The sequence below is a fragment of the Musca domestica genome, unplaced genomic scaffold, assembly GCF_030504385.1.
Source record: "Musca domestica strain aabys unplaced genomic scaffold, Musca_domestica.polishedcontigs.V.1.1 15, whole genome shotgun sequence".
Taxonomy (NCBI): domain Eukaryota; kingdom Metazoa; phylum Arthropoda; class Insecta; order Diptera; family Muscidae; genus Musca; species Musca domestica.
The window spans coordinates 13,721,061-13,737,135 of record NW_026712207.1 but is presented as its reverse complement, the minus strand read 5'-3'; the positions used below and the strand labels follow the sequence as shown (position 1 = coordinate 13,737,135).

The following is a 16,075-nucleotide window of genomic DNA, read 5'->3' as shown; positions in this document are numbered from 1 at the left end:
ATGGTCTTCCTTTTGGAAACTTTAAATCTAGGGACCTTAACGTAAGAAGCGATTTTTCCCATATCTGTGGACAAAGTCTCTGACAACCCAAAATTTTAGATCCTTTGTTATTAAAAAGTTCTTCTTTTGAGGCTTCTTTGGATTAACGGAGAAATCTGCGCCAATTTATTTATTAACATTTTAATGATTTATGACTTAAAATATTCTGCCTTCTGCAATTGTCTCAATTCATTGATCAAGAATGTCACGAGCGGCCTTTATTTCGGGGATTTCTGGCATCTGACATGCTTAACACCATGGACCAAAGTTTTTTACCTGACGAGGATCTAAGATCCATGAATCTATGTTGACGAGAAGGTTATATTTTCTAAGAACTCATAGGAGAACATCTTTGCAAATATCTTCTATCTGATATGGACCTTATGGCTGTAAACATATGTTGACGATATTCTTTCTTCCTTCTGAAAATGCCAAATCAGTAGACCTTCCTGGCGTAGCAGAAATGCCTTTATAAACAAAATTTTCGGTATATTTTCAAAATATGTAATTTTGGAGAGTCTGGCCCTTGGACCATTCCCTGGCTAGATCTTCATTCATAAGAAGAAGAAGAAGCTATCCTAATTTTGCAAATCCACGATTTCCGTATGGAGTTTATAGAATTCCAAACTTCAAAGCTCAAGACCTCTATTGGCATGTACTTTTTAGCTTCTAATAACCAAAAATCTGGCCTAAATTTTGTAAAACAGCTCTTTTTGCCAGGGAACCGTGACAAAATTGTTGATCATTTCAGATAAGATGTTTTCTATCTAATGAGAGCCTCGAAGTTCTCTTCCTTTTCACAACAATAAATCTGTAGGTTTACATTAACAAAAAGTTTGTAGGTTTACATTAACAAAAAGTTTAATTCATAACAGATTTTCCTATTAGTTCCATAGATTTCGCCCCAAACCACCATTTCCAAATCTTTGATTAAATTATTTTTTTATTTTATTTTTTAATTTATTTATACCAAAAAATCCAAAAACAAAACTTTGGAAGAATGGCAACCCTACGTGACAATCTTCGAGTAGTGCAACACTAAATTGTGCCCCTCAATATATTGTTGGAGTTATTGTTGTTGTTGTCGCTAATGTTGATAACGATCAGCTGCAATAGTCACAAGCCGCCACCACCAACACCAACATCATCATCATCATTATTATTGAAATTGTCGTGGTCGCGGTGGCCATCACCACAACAAGCTCTCATTATTCCACGTTGGTGTTAGTGTTGTTGCTGGTCTTTCTTTTTGTCATCATCATTATCACCGCCATCATCGTCATGATGTTGATTTATCATCACCATCAAGTTTTTGCATGTCGGGCGATACTTGAAACCAGGCACGAACGAACACAAATACCATTTAACCGAGACTCCAGCAGCAGCAACAGCAACAATCAACTACCCCCCATGGTACCAAATGGTGTTTAGCCGAACCAAAAAACAAAAAGAAAATTCGTAAAATACCAAAAACCGAAACCCAACAAAAGTCGATCTACCCTTCTTTCATTTCCTCACCATGCACACAACCACAAGAACAACAACAGCAGCAGCGACAACAACATAATACCATTAGACAGCGGCAACAGCATTCATCCTCGTCGTCATCGTCGTCGAGCTGATGATGATGATGAAGCCAACCATAGACAACAACAACAACCATCACCATTGAAATGAAAATGCGAAAATAGAAAATGAAAAGAAAACTCTTGAAAATGTTTCGAACCAGATAAACCATCCATCCATCCATCGTCGTCGCCATCGTCATCATCGCCGTAGCCATAGCCATCGTTGAGGAAAAACGCTTTACATAACATGTTATTGAACTATGAAAACTAAAATGCAATAATAGCAACAACAACAACACCACCACCAACAACAATTACAACATCAGCTGCATTACCATGGTGAAGCGAGAGTAAAATGGCAAAAACAACAACAAGAAAAGTGGTTTATGTGTTGTTGCCACCACTGTTGCTTTTATTTCAAATGCATTTTTTTTCTTTCGTTTCGCGGAGTTTGGTGGTATGGACAGTGGTTACGGGAGAGATTTTTGGAGGGAAATCAAAGGCAAATTATAGGTAAAACGGAATTTTTTCTATATGAAAGACCTCGGATATACTTATATCTATGATAGAACTACAAAAGTTATATATTTTATAGTATATCTTCAAATGATTTTTATTCTCTCTTAAAACACCTTCCGAAAATATTCCATCTTTAAAATGCTTTCTTTCTTTAGAAATCACAAAATTGATCTTCTTTCTATAGAATATTTGCAAATTGTCACTTTCTATCGAAGAACTTAAAACAAGGCTTCTTTCTTTTGAAGGACCTTCGGAAAATTCTTTCTAATTTTCTATGGAAGACCCTTGAAAGGAACTCTATTTACATAAGATTTTCACACGGTATTTTTTCTATAGAAGATCCTCAAAAAAGGTGTTTTATTGTGGGGGACCTCCTAAGGTTCTTTTTTCTACAGAGGACTCTCAAAGGTCCCTGTTCTTATGGAAAACCCTCAAATGGCTTTGTTACCACAGGATACTTTTGAAAGTATTTTTTTAGAAGACCTTAAAAATACAATTTTTAATTAGAAAAAATTTTAACAAATTTAAAGAAAAGAGAAAAAATTCACTGTAAATAAGATCTTTAATAGAAATTCGAAAAGTCTGCTCTAGAAACCAGATATTCAAAAGGGATGGGGTTAAAAATTCTGCTCTTAAAGTATATTTTTTAAAAGGCTTCTCTAGAGGTAGACCTTCAAAAGATTTTCTCATTAAATTAGACCTTAAAATGGACTTCTCAAAAGCGAAATCTTCCCAGTAACAGGTCTTCAAAAGGTCTTTTCTAAAAAGAATACCTTCGAAGCACTTCTCACCTAAGAAGATTTCAAATGTGGTTTTCTCTAAAGTTGACCCTCAAATGATATGTTCATCAGAGAAGAATCTCGAAAGATCCACACACTGGAAAAGAATTTCTAAATATCTTATATTTAAAGAGAAATCCTAAAAAGAAATCTTCCCAGTAAAGGGTCTTCTCTTAAAAAGAATACCTTCAAAGGTCTTCTCTCCTAAGAAGGCTTCAAATGGTTTTCTCCCTAAAGTTCACCTTCAAATGATCTGTTCTTCAGAGAAGAATTTTAAAAGATCCACCCACTGGAAAAGTCCTTCTGCTTAAAGAGACCCCTCAAAAGAATTTCCTCCACAATAGACCTTCAGAATAACGTACATTCTTCAGAAAAGATCTTCTTATTCTAAAAAAATAATACCATCTAAAGACTAGTTAGAAGTCTGATAAGACCATCCGAAGGCTTTACATGTAAGAAGACCTTCAAATAGTCTTCCTTTAATAGATCCAGATCCTCAAAAGATCTGCTCTATAATGAAAACCTTTAAGAGGTCTTCTCCCGAAGGAAAAGGCCTTTAGTAGGACTATTTTTTAAAGAACTTCAAATGCTATTTTCTACAAAGAAGACCTCCAAAGGGTCTTTTCACCAAAAATTGGCCTCAAAAGATCTTCCCACTAAGGAGGACCCTGAAAAGATTTCCTCTCTTGAAAAGGCATTTAAAAGAATTTACCTCTAAGGAAGACGTTGACAAGGTATTCTATCTAATTAAACTCCTTAAAAAATCTTCTTCCTCAGGAATAACTTCTAAAGGTATTCTCGCAAAAGAAGACCTCTTAAAGATGTTCTCTCTAAAGAAGACCCCCAAATAATATAATCTCTTAAAAGAATTTTTCAAAAGGTCTTCTCATATAAGAATATATTCTCTCTAAAGAAGGCTTTTTAACTGTAAACTTTCTTACAACAGACAGAAAGAAGACACCGCAAAGTTACCTATCTTCAAAAAATCTTTCTATAGTCTCTTATAATACTAGTAGGTCTTTTTAAAGAACTTCAAATGATATTTTCTACAAAGAAGACCTCCAGGGGGTCTTTTCAACAAAAATTACCGTCAAAAGATCTTCTAAGGAAGACTTTGATAAGGTATTCTCTCTTATGAAACCCCTTAAAAGATCTTTTGCCTTAGGTCTATCTTCAAAAGGTATTCTCTCTAAGGAAGACTTTGAAAAGATATTCTCTCTAAAGAAACCCCTTAAAATATCCTTTGCCTTAGGCATATCTTCAAAAGGATTTCTCTCTAAAGAAGGCCTCTAAATTATCTTCCCTAAAAAAAGTTTCAAAATATCTTCTCACTGAAGAATGACTTATAAATGTCTTCTATCTAAAGAAGACTTTTAAACTGTCAACTTTCTTAAAACATGCCTTCGAAAGGTTATTTTTTCTATAGAAGACATTGAAAATTTATTTTCATTATTGAAGCTCTTTGAAAGGTCAGTTCTCTAATGAAAAAAATTAAAACATTTATCACGAAGAAGATTTTCTAAAGGTCGTCTCTATAAAGCAGAACTTTTAAAGGACTTTCTTCTAAAAAAGACCGTGAAAAGGCCTTCTCTCTTAGAACATTCAGAATGTCTTCCCTATAAAAGTACCCTCAAATGTCTTTTCTCTATAAGAAGACCTTCAAATGCTTTCTCTCTAGGAAGACCTCCAAGTGCCCTCTCTCTAGGAAGACCTTCAAGTGTGTTCTCGCTAAAGAAGCCCCATAAAGTTACCTATCTTCCAAAAATCGTTTTTCATCTTTCTATAGAAAGGGTCTTCCTCTTAAAATACTGCACTCAAATCGTCTTCTTACTATAGAGTACATCTTAAAAAAGTTGTTTTGTCTGGAAGATCTCCCGAAAGCCCCTTGTATATAGAAGACTTTCAATAGGAGGCCTTCAAAAGTTATTTTTCTAAGGAAGATTTTCAAGTTTCCCCTTTTGTTTAAAAACGCATTAAAGATATTCTTTTGCTTCAGAAGACCCAGAAAAGGTCTTCGTTGTATAGAATACATTCAAAAAATTTTTTTCGTTCTCTTTAATATCTTGAAAACGTATTTGTTCTATAGGAAACTTCAAAGAAGCCATCTACGGAAAAACTCGAAAATATCTTGAAAGGGGATTCTTCCCACAGAGGACCTCAAAAAGCTCTTAAAATAGAGATCCATGAATCTTTCTTCTTTGAGTTTATATAGAAGACTTTCATAAATCTTCTCTCTGTGGACGAAATCGAAAAGGCCTCCTCTTTAAAGAAGTTTCGAGGAGTTCTTTATATAGAAGATTTTCTTAATATCTTCTGTATATGGTAGGATTTCAATATCCTTTTAATAATATGCTTCCTAAAAATCTGTTGAACCTCTTCTTTTTAAAGAAGTCCTATACATCTTCTTTCTTCAGAAGGTTTTTAAAATATATTTGTTTAGATGACCTTCAAATTGATTTTCTGTAAATAAGACCTCTAAAAGATTTCCATAGATGTCCTTTTAAAACACTTGTTTCTTTAGAAGATCTTTGGTATAGAAGATATGCTAATTTTTCTACCGTCCTTAAATAGAATATTTGGAAAGGATAAAGAAGCCCTCCAAATTAAATTTTTTCCATAGAAGACCTCGAAAAGACCGCCTTTTTATAGAACTCCTTAGGAAACTCTCTATAGAACTCCTTTTATATGGAAACTCTCGAAAAGGTCTTCCTTCCACAGAAAACCTCTAGAAGCATTTCTTTATATAGACTTTTAAAATCATCCTCGTTCTAAAGAACACCTTAGAAGGATTTCTGTAAAAAAAAATATTTTTTTTTCATGGAAGACGGTCTCTCTATAAAAAGATCGTTTTCTAAAGATGGTTTTTGATAGGTATTTTGGCTGTAGGAGACCTCTAACTTCAAATATTTAATTGTGGATTTGAACTGCTTACTCTGTTGTTGTTTTGAGAGAATCCTTACAAGCGATCACACTTCTATGATAATTTCCTTCACAAATTTTAAGCGAATAAATCCCCCTTTTAACCCACTGTGCATCTAATTACAGTGCAGATGGATGGTTCAATGCTTCTTCTATTGCATGCGGCCGCCGAGCTATGTAATTTGTGTGTGCTGCTTTCCCAATGCATTTTCCATTTCGTTTCAATTTTATTTTTCTAATGTGCACATTTTATTATTGTATGGTGTTGTTGTTGTGTTGCCATAGTTGCAATCGGGTGCTGCATTTGTTGTTGCTGCAGCAGCAGCAGCGGAACAAATGCATTGTGCCGCATTGCATTGCTAACTTCATTTAGCCAACCACAGCCAAATTCATTGCAAGTGAAAGTCGAAGCGCGACTACAGTTCGTTAACATTGAACTACGTGAGTGTGGCATAGCGACAGCCACAGCCAGTCACAGACGATAGACGGCAGACAAAAAAAAACCAAAACAACAACGGCAACGGCGATGGTAAGTGAATTGCTTGCCACGGCAGGGCGACAAAGGAGAAGATGAAAAACAACAACCGGGAGAAGGCACAAATGACAACAATGGATATTAGTATTAGCAGCGACAATAGCAACAACAACTGCGACAGCAATTCTAATATGTAAAATGTAGAAAAGCAGGAGACACAGCAAGAGGAACAACAACTACAAAACTAAAATAAAATTAAATAAACAGCCGACCGACAGACCGACCGGACAAGGCAAACGAACCAAACAACTCTCAAGTCTCTGGCTTTTGATCATTTCTAATAATGGCGAAGATCATGATAATGAAGTTAATAACAATTGTTGTTGTTTTTGTTGTTGCTATTGCTGCAATAGACAATGGCAAGCCAACAAAATGGGTTGGAACCACCACCCATCCAATCCATCCAACTGAATGGCCATAGAATTAGAGTTGGTGATCTTCGAACTTCATGATTTTCAATTTTTGCCATTAGCAACTTCATCATCGGCATTGTGCTATTGACAATAGCAAACCAGCACTGGAGTGGGTTTTCCACAAGCGAAAGCAATTACAGCCACAGACACACACACACACACATCCACAGCCATGAAAACATTTGCGAATGTTTTCTTTCAATGACTGGGAAACTTGTTTCGTTGCATTTCGATTTCTTTCCTCTCCGCCATGGGCTTTGTTGCATTTGCATTAGCGCTATACGTTATTCAATAGATACAATAACAATTTATAGATGTGGCCGATGTTGTTGTTATTGCCGCTCCTAGCAGATTGCATTATGAGGCGAAGGCGATAATGGTGTTGCTGTTGTTGCTGTAACACAGCCTATATTAGACAACTACAACAGCAGCAACATCTTTCATCCAGTGTTTTTTCTTTTCTTTTAATAATCGCCAAGCATTAGAAGACCAGCCAGTATCAAGTTTTATGACTCCTCTTCAGCCGGTTGTTACTTCTACTTCGTTTCAAGCATTGCCTTGGACAACTTCCTTCCCTTTGCACGTCACTGCATTGTTTCATTTCAATTCATTCTTCTGCATTGGATGTTGAGTCTTGTCTCAAATGCCATCGAACATGCAACATACAAACTGCCAACATGCAACATTTGCAAGACAGTCTTGGCAATTCTTATTTTAGAGAAACAAGGGAACCTGGTCTTGAATTCTAGAACAATTTCAAATAAATTCTAGTTCAGCAAGAATGTGTTATATGGGTTATAATAATATTGGTGGGTACTGTATACAATAAAAGCGTTCTTCTTACTTTTGTTGGAATCTCGATATCCATGAAAACCTCACTCTTACAACAACAATAAAGAGCAAACATGTTGCAGCAAGAGTGAATTTCTAATCCACATCGAGATTCCAAAAAAAAAAGGAAATTTCAAATACACTTTTCCTTTATTTATTTATTAAAATACACACACACAAACATTTATTTCTGTACTGCCTTTTACTGTCGATTTATGTTGTGAAAGAGAAATGAAAATGAATTCTATTTTACACACACCCAATATCGGTTGTGGATTTTAGAATTGAGCCACAAATGATGACTAATAACGCTCAATTAGTTGTTGTAGTATTTTGTTGTTATTATTAAATATTCGTTGCACAAAATGTCAAATGTGCATAAATGGGGGTTTAGCAATCAGTTTTTTAGAGGCAAAAGCATCAATTTTATTAAATACTAAATAATTCATCAATCCATCAACAGATGAGGCCAAAATGTGCCTCATCGAAATAATGGTTTTAGGGCATTTGGAGTCGATATTTGGAGTGGATAAAATGTGAAATAACAAGTAAAAAAACATTAAGTTCGGCCGGGCCAAACTTTTAATACCCTCCACCTTAGGGTAAAAGAAATGTGGCAAAAACCACTAAAATGCCGAATATCGGGAGGTACCGTTATATGGGTGCTACACCAAAACATGGACCTTTAATTACAATGTTTCGCCACACGAACTAGGATCCACAAAATACCAATTTTTAGACAAATCCGTTAAAAATATGACAAAAAACTAAAATATCGAATATCGGGAAGTACCTTTATGGGGGCTATACCACAACGTGGACCTATACATGCAATGTTTTGCCACACGCACAGGGACCAGTTATGACCTACAAATACCAATTTTCAGACAAATCCGTTAAAAAAAGTGGCATAAATAATCAAAATACCGATTATCGGGAGGTACCGTTATATGGGGACTATACCAGAACATGGACCGATATATCTCATTTGCAATACCAACCATCCTAGACACAATGCAAATTGCTCTGCTAAATTTTAGCACTCTACGTCAAATAATATGGGCTGTATCGTGATTTCAACAGATAGACGGACAGACGGACATCGTTAAATCGACTTAGAATTTTATGCTGATTATAAATATATGTACTTTATGGGGTCTAAGACGAATATTTAAGGATGTTACAAACGGAATGACAAAGTTAATATACCCTCCTTTCCAAGGTGGAGGGTATAAAAATCCGATTATTTTCAAACTCATCCCAATATTTCTATCAACACAAGATCAGGCGTGAAAATGGGAAATGTCGGACCACTTTTTGTGGAACCTCCCCCACAACTGGTAAAAAATTTCGAATAATTATATCTCTCATAGAATTTGAAATAAGCACCCGATTCTCATCACAGTATTTCTATTAACACATGATCTGTTGCAAATATGGATATATATATATATATCGGTTCACTTCTTCGGAATTTCTCCACAAAAGGGTCTTATTTTTGAATAACAAACGCTCATAAAAGCGAAATAAACATCTTATTCTCTTTTAATTTCGTACAATCCAACGTTTTTACTAGCGAAAGATCTGGTGACGAAATGGGATTAATGTGTCCATTTCTTCTGGCACGTCCCCTACCAACTGCTCAAAATTCTAAATAACGAAACGCTGATAAATTTCGACATAAGTTATCTGATACTTTCTACATTTTACACATTCCAATACTTCGATTAACACAAGATTTGGTTTAAAGGTAATATATATCGGCCCACATGCTAGCACATCTCCCACACAGGATCAACATTTTCATTATTTAAATCTCTCAAAACTTGCGTAACAAGTAAACGATTATTTTTAAACTTGGTGAATATGGAATCTACCGGTCCACTCCTCTATATATGGTACCTCACGCATATTTCAACATTTTACCAAAATTATCACATATCTCATAAAATGTGAAGGAAGTAGCCGATATAGTCCAAATATGGACAATTGTAATATTTATATCAAACTTAGGTCAGATATGAAATGGATAATATTGGCCCACTCTTTCCGAACTGTCCTCTCATAAAGGGTCAACAGTTTAAATAATCACAAAGCAAATCAAAATATATTAAAACAAGCTAAAAAGTATAAATCGGTTCTGCCGACAGTGACCCTTTGTGGGTGAGATACAAGAAGGGTTTCGCAGCTATACATCATTTTCACAACAGATCTCGTGTTAGCAAAAATGTTTGTATGCGTGATATTTGAAGAGAGTTGAATGCTTATTTGGTTTACTTTGGGCGTTTGGTTTCTTAAAATCTTGAACCATGTGGGGTAGGTATCAGAAAAAATGGTCCGATCCCTAACATCTTTATAGCAGATCTTGCGTTTATGAAAATATTGGGATGTGCCAAGTCAGAATGGAATCGGATGTTAATTTCACGTTTTATGAGCTCGATGGATATTTTGATTTTGGGGGAGGTACTAGAAGGAGAGGACCGATATATCTCATCTTCACAAGAGATCTCGTGTTAGTAGATTGTGTGAAACATAAAGAGAACCTGATGCTTATTTCGGATTTTACAAACGTTTTGGTTATTCAAAACTTTGACCCTTTGTGGGGGAGGTCCGATCTCTACCGCCTTTATAACAGATCCTGTGTTGAAAGAAAAATTCAGACGTGCCAAGGCTAAATGGAATTGGATGTTAATTTGGTGTTTCATTAATATTCAAAATTTTGACCCTTTGTAAGGGAGGTACCAGAAGGAGTGGACCGATATATCTCATCTTCACTCCAGACCTTGGGTTAATAAAAATATTGTTTTGTGTGTAATTTGAAGAAAATCGGACACTTACATCACAAAAATTATAATTATTATTAGAACCTTGTTGGGGGAGGTACTGATATTGTCAATTTTTGCACCTGACCTAGCTTGATGTAAATATTAGGTTTTGCAAAGTTGGAGCAAAATCGAATTATTTCTTTTCTTTCTCTGCAGAAAATATTTTGTTTATTTTGTTCGAAAATTTTGACGTTTTGTGGGCGAGTTACCAGAAGGACCGATGTATTCCACATTGGCACCAGACCTTAGGTTGATAAAACTATTGGTTCTGTGCAGTTAAATATTTTTATTGAAAAGATCGGTCTTTTGTGGGGGAGGTGTCAAAAGGAGTGGACCGATATATTCCATCTTCTCACTAGATATTGGGTTAATAAAAATATTGTTATGTGTGTAATATGACAATCGGACACTTACATTACAGTAAAATATTTTAATTGAAAAGTTTGACCTTTTGTGGGGGAGGTTCCAGAAGAAGTAGACCGATATTACCCATCTCCGAACTCGATCTAAGTTTGACAATAATATTACGATGTACCAAGTTTGGACCAAATCGGATGTTCCCTTCGAGAGTCATCGTGCGCACCAGTCCGACAAACGCACCTCGCTAGATCGACTCAAAATGTCCTGAAACGGATTTGGTCCAAAGAGACCTAGGTTGTAAAACCATTATTTCGACTAGGTACTAACTAGATATAAAAACTGGGAAGCAAAATGATCCGAATAGTCCACTACAAAGTAATGCAAAACTTCTGAATTAGATTGAACATAAGGGATATTCTTCGAAAATTTAAATCAATGGAGCTTATTTTCCTCATTCATTAGAATGAAGTGCATTTGCAACGAAAAAAAGGAATAATTTTTGGCTGTGAGACATAAAACAGCCCTTATATTTAGAAAAAAGTATTGTGTGCGAATGGAACATTTACTTTAAAAATACAACGTGCTACTTGTTTGTCGGCCTAGTATAACTACTAGGTTAGAAGACTGATTGGTAAGAAGTTACTCATTATTTGGTAAATGTTTGCTGGGAAACTTTCTGAAGAACCCCTAGCTTATAGGATGCCTTGGCGTACCCTTTCAATATACATCATAGCGAAAGCTGTCCTCCAATATTTAGGAGTTTAAAAATCTTTTTATAAATCAAAGGAAAAATCCAAAATTTAATAACTCTACCTCACATCACATGCATCTCAAATTGTTATTTCCAAACCTCATTTTCCACCCCGAAAATAGGGATTTCCCATGAAAAAAAAGGAATCAATTTATTTTGAAACGAGTAAAAAACATTAAGTTAGGCCGGGCCGAACTTTTAATACCCTCCACCTTAGCGAAATGGAAACATTAGAACCAATTATGATCCACAAATAGCAATTTTTAGACTTATTCGTGGGAAAATGTGGCAAAAATCATCAAAATACCGAATATCGGGAGGTATCGCTATATAGGGCTATACAAAAACGTGGACCTATACATACAATGTTTCGCCACAAGGACTAGGACCCATTATGGCCTACAAATACCAATTCTCAGACAAATCCGTGAAAACATGTGGCAAAAATCATCAAAATACCGAATATCGGGAGGTATCGTCATATGGGGGCTATACGAAAACGTGAACTGACATGGCCCATTCATGAACTAAACCTACCTACTGGTAAACTAAGCATGCATGCAAAATTTTAGCCTTCTATCTCAATTTGTTCGAAAGATAGCGTGATAACAACATACAGACGGACATCGCTATATCGTCTTAGAATTTTACGCTGATCCAGAATATATATACTTTGTAGAGTCTATTATGAATATTTCGAGGAGTTACAAACGGAATGACAAAGCTAATATACCTTCCACAGAATGGTGGAGGCTATAAAAAATAAAAAAACCAGCAAAGAAAGTCTTAAAGTCGGGCGGGCCGACTTTATAATTCCCTACACCACTTTGCTAATTTAGTAGAGCTCCTCATAACAATTAAGATTTTTGTGGGAGAATTCAATCATACACGCTATAATTAAATTTAAAGTTCAAAGGGCTAAATATGCCGAAGCAATTGTATCTTTTAAATTCGGACTTGTATTGTATATATATATATGTATATATATGGGTGCTATATCCAAATCGGAACCGATCTCAGTAAAATTTGGCAAAGATATTTCTGAGCTGTATTTGATATATTTCCCTGAATATCGTTGTTACGGAGTGCATATTACGGCTGTGGGTAACAAATATAACAAATCGGATGAACAATATATATGGAAGCTATAGCTATAGCTGAACCGATCTTCACCAAATTTGACATACTAGCTTCTAGACTAAATTCGGTCGTAAGTGCCAAATTTCATCCCATTTGGACAAATATTAGAGGTTTGGTGCACAATAAAAAGTAAATCGGACGAAGTTATATATGAGAGCAATATCCAAATCTGAACCGATCTCGATAAAATTTAGAAAATGTATTTCTGAGCTGTATTTGATATATTTCCCCAAATATTGTTGTTACAGAGTGCATATTACGGCTGCGGAGGACAAAAATAACAAATCGGATGAACAATATATATGGGAGCTATAGCTATATCTGAATCGATTTCGATCAAATTTGGCATACTTATTTTCAGGTCTAATTTGGTTGTATGTGCAAAATTCCATACTATTCGGGCTGATATTACACGTTTGGTGCACAATAAAAAGCAAATCGGACGAAGATATATATGGGAGCTATATCTAAATTTTGACCGATTACCTCCAATTTCAATAGGGTTCGTACTTGGGCCAAACAAACGATTTGTGCAAAATTTTATTTGGATAGTGCAATAAATGCGAACTGTACTTTGTTTACAAAAATACATGGACAGAGGGACGGACGGAAAGACGGACGGACATGCATAAATCGACTCAGAATGTGATTCTATGCAGATCATCAAAAGGAACTATGGGTCAATCTCGTTTCCTTTTGCCTGTTACAAACAAATGTACAAAGATACCACCTTGTGGTGTAGGGTATAAATATTCAAAATCTAATAGCCCAACCTTCAAATTTGAATCACCCCACATGCATTTCAAATCATTATTTCCAAGCTTCATTTTCCACCCTGAAACTAAGGATTTCCCATGAAATTAAACAGGCATCGATCGATTCTGAAAAACAGTCGGTTTTACTTGAACTTGACATTAGACGCAATCCACCGCCAAGCCCGTCCAAGAGGTTACAATCACTTATAATTATCACAATATTTGCTTTAATTGAAATGTTAATAGAGCGAATATCAGTCATTTGTTGCTATAATATTGAAATTAATTAACTACAGATGTGGGTCTTTGTACATTCTGGCTCTGTTTATATATGAGTGTATGTGTGTGTGTGTCAGAATATGTGCCGTACGTTTTAGTATTAATTTAAACTGTCAACTTGTAACAAATCTACATATTACTATAGCCTAGCTAGCTGCTGGTGCTATATGGTGATTGTTGTTGTATATAGCTAGGAAATTTTCTTTGTTTCAACAAAAAAAAAAGAAAAAAACTATTATAACTGATAATTCAAATGCTCGCACACACTTGGTTATATACCTACATACATACATACATACATGGGTATACAGATGACAGCAGAGCAACACTTACCTTTTTTTCGGTTTGTTGATATTTTGTTGTTGCTGTTCTTATTAATTAATAGATTTTTCTTTTTCTTTTTTGAAATTATTTACAAAAACCAAATACTTTGTTGTTTCAATGATTTGTTGATTTTGTTGTAAATGTGTAAAGCAAAGAAAGGTCATCAATGAAAGGCAGTGCGTTTGTTCGGGTAGATTAGAGATTTCAGCAGTCACCACCAAAAGCTCGGCCAATGAGCAATGCATGGGCTTTAGCAATGACAATGGTGAGCTGGATTTTTTTCTTTTGCAATGAAGAAAGACGTTTTCGATTTTATGATGGAGTTCAAGTGTTTTTTTGCATTTTTTTTTAAATTATTGCTAATTTGGCATGATTGTTTTTTGTTTTTATTTTTACTTCTTTTTTATGTTATTATTCTAACATGTTGTGTTTCATTTTCTTTTGTTTTTTTTTTTCCTTTTCGTGTATTTGGATGAAGCTGTTTTGCTAGCTGTTAGATGATTGTTGCTTGCCGAATCATATGATGATTTGATGATGATGGTGATGATTAGAGATGCTGCATTGACTCGCGTCGAAAACACGCGATTTACGATTGCTGTATCATTTTATCGACATACCATTTGGAAGAGCACAGGATTTGATTTTACAACGTATCCTTTTAATGAACGGTGTCCCGATCTTAACATCAACAAATCCCACACGTTGTCTTTGGGGACGCATTTATAGTTGTTGTTATGAACATGCATCGAATTAGATCATGTGTTCTGCAAATGAGAGAGAGAGAGTGGGAGAGAGAGAAAAATCACACATTAGTTGTTGTTCATTTCAAGGTATTGAGTAGTAAAAAGAAGGGCAGAGCTCCACTTATACAAAATGTGAATAGCAATTGATAAGGGCCGGTAGGGCGTATGAGTAATACATTAATTCAATTATTGATTATACGACCCTACGGACAACACTATTTCAAATAAGGGTGCAAACTAGTTTTTTAATGTCATAAAAATGATAATAACGAACAAAGTTTCTGAACCAAAAATATTTTTTCTATAAAATAAAGATTAAAAAAACAAATTAAAAACTATCTTGCCGATAGATGTATACCCTCAGCCAATGTTCAACTATTAAAATATGTTTTGACTTCTGTTATGATTATTCAAATGTTTGACCATCTATGGAGTAGGTTCCGAAAGAATTGGCCAATATTGTTCATTTCGTATCGGACCTAAATAAATATGATATAAATATTGCGACGTTCCAAGTGTAGGCTATATTGGTTACTTCCATAAGATATATGATCATTTTTAGAAAATGCTAAAATGTGCCTGAGGTACCAGCTATAGTGGGCCGAAGTTTAGAAATTGATATGTGGAAAATCACAAGAAAATCGAACATTCATATACAATTTTATGTGAAATCTTTAAATCCGAAAAAATTTCATAATCATCTCAGGTTTATGGTTGAGAGAAATATTTAGATATAGCAACTTGTGAAGAATCGCTGACTAGTTTCGCAAGTTATGACAGATAAAAGTATTGAAAATCGTCACCCTTTGTGAGTGAGGTGCCAGAAGCGGTGCGCAGAAATATATATGGATATTCAAAATTTTGAGCCTTTGTGGAGGAGGTTCCAGAAGGATTGGCCCAATCTCTACCATATTTATAAAATATCTTGTGTTGATGAAAATATTGTGATGTACCAAGTCTGAATGGAATCGGGCGTTATTTTCGCTATTTTGTGGGGGAGTTGCCAGAATGAGTGGACCGATATGTTATATTTCTACATCAGATTCTACTCAAAATATTTGACGAGAACCAGATGCTTATTTCGAATTTTATGATCGTTTTGATTCCAAATTTTAACCCTTTGTGGGGGAGGTACCAGTTGGAAATGTCCGATCCCTATCATATTTATAACAGATCTTGCGTTGATCAAAATGTTGAGATGCACCAAGTCAGAATGGAATCGGATGTTAATTTCGTGTCTTATGAGCTTCATGAATATTAAAAAAATTGACCCATTGTGGGGGAGATACCAGAAA

The 16,075-nt window shown here is 35.1% G+C and overlaps 1 protein-coding gene across 3 annotated transcripts in view; it reads right to left on the bottom strand.

Moving 5' to 3' along the window:
* Window positions 1–16,075, bottom strand: part of LOC101894176 (ecdysone-induced protein 74EF) — a 257,086-nt gene that overhangs the window by 152,697 nt on the left and 88,314 nt on the right. The window contains exon 4 of one of the 3 annotated variants that reach the window (XM_059119692.1): window positions 14,047–14,801. The exons of 1 other annotated variant lie outside the window; for it this stretch is intronic. The gene's annotated coding sequence lies outside the window, so the exon portion shown is untranslated. The remainder of the gene's footprint in view (window positions 1–14,046; window positions 14,802–16,075) is intronic. One more of the 3 variants, XM_059119693.1, reaches the window with a different exon arrangement.